This window comes from Microtus ochrogaster, chromosome 5 (genome assembly GCF_000317375.1).
Source record: "Microtus ochrogaster isolate Prairie Vole_2 chromosome 5, MicOch1.0, whole genome shotgun sequence".
Classification (NCBI taxonomy): domain Eukaryota; kingdom Metazoa; phylum Chordata; class Mammalia; order Rodentia; family Cricetidae; genus Microtus; species Microtus ochrogaster.
In genome coordinates, this window is record NC_022012.1 from 77,185,723 (window position 1) to 77,187,392 (window position 1,670).

The following is a 1,670-nucleotide window of genomic DNA, read 5'->3' on the forward strand; positions in this document are numbered from 1 at the left end:
CCCGCCACCGCCTCCCATTTCCCTCCCCCCCCTAATCAAGTCCCCCTCCCTACTCAGCCCGAAGAGCAACCAGGGTTCCCTGAATTTGGCTCCCAGCACTCAAGTCAGGTGGCTCACAACTGTCGGTAACTGCCATTCCAGATTCCAGAGGTTCTAATGTCCTCTTTGGGCTTCTATTAGCACCTGCATTTATGTACACAGACCTCTATAAAAGCAAACACACATACACATAATTAAAGATAATAAAATAAACCTTTAAAAAATTACACAGAAAGGCAAAGGAACTAGAATGCCTAAGTGATTGTGAAAAGAAAGCTAAGTTGGGAGAAGTCAGCCCACATAAGCTCAAGACTCACTGAACTATAGAGCCACAACAGCCAAGACTGTGGTACAGGCAGGAGGGTCAGAGACCAGGTGGCAAACATAGACAGCTCAGAAACAGACCCATACAGACAGGCCCAGCTGATTTTTGAGAAAGGTACAACAGTAATCCGTGGAGAAAGGACAGACTGTCCAGGGGACGGTGCCAGAGGGACCGTGTCTGCTGGAGGCTTTTAGAGAAGCTCACACCTTGCACAGAAATGTCAGACTTCAATGTGAGGCCTCAACACGTTTAGTGAAAAAGGACAGGGGAAAATTTTTGTGGTCTGAGGCTGACGGGGGCTCTCGAACTCGACACCAGAAGCATGACCCATAAAAGGAAAAATGCACAAGTTTGACCTCATTCGAATTAAAAACGTTTGCACTGAAAAATACTCTGTTAAGTGGATGAAAAACAAACCAGAAACAGAGAGAGAAAAACAGTGCATACCATGGGGCTGACAGGGGCTGGAATTTAGACTAGAATTTAAAGTGCAACCGTAAGAAGAAAAAGCAACAAGCCAATTAGGAAAAGGGGAAACATGTGCACAGACATCTCATCCAGAGGTCACCTAGGTGACAAGCCAGCCCACACAGAGATGTCCATCTCATTGACCATGATGGGAATGCACAATAAAACTACCCTGAAATATGACCTCACAACCCGCAGGATGGTACCAATTGAACAATAGTGACAGTGCCAAGAGACTGGACAGTGAATATCTGGGAAAAATGAAATAGGAAGGCTGGGGATGGGGCTCAGATAGAATGTTGGCCTGGCATGTGCTAAGTCCTGGGCTCAGTCAGCACCACAGGGGTGTGGACGCCTGTAATCTCAGCAGCTGGGAGGTGGAGACAGGAAGATTGGAGCACAAGGTCACTCTGGGCTATACAGTGAGTGTGAGAATAGTATTGCTTACGTGAGATTCTATCAGAAAGTGGGAGGGGAGGGGAGAGAAAAGGGGAGGGAAGAGAAATGGAGGGAAGGAAAGGGGAGGGGAGAGGAGAGGTAGGAAGGGAAGGGGAGGTCAGAGGAGGGGGAGAAGAGGGGAAGGGAAGGGAGCAAAGGGAGAATACAGGGGACTCTACCCTGGAATGCAGGCTGGGAGTGTCTTTGAAAACATGCAGCTAACATATGACCCAGCAGTTCTCTGCACTCCTGGGCATTTATCCCAGAGAAATGAAGGCTTCCACTCAAGAACTGGATGTGAATTTTATTTGTAATAACTCCAAACTGGAAACAGTCTAGACATCCTCTATCAGGACCAAGGATAAACTTTGATACATTCATGACATGGATTACTACCTAA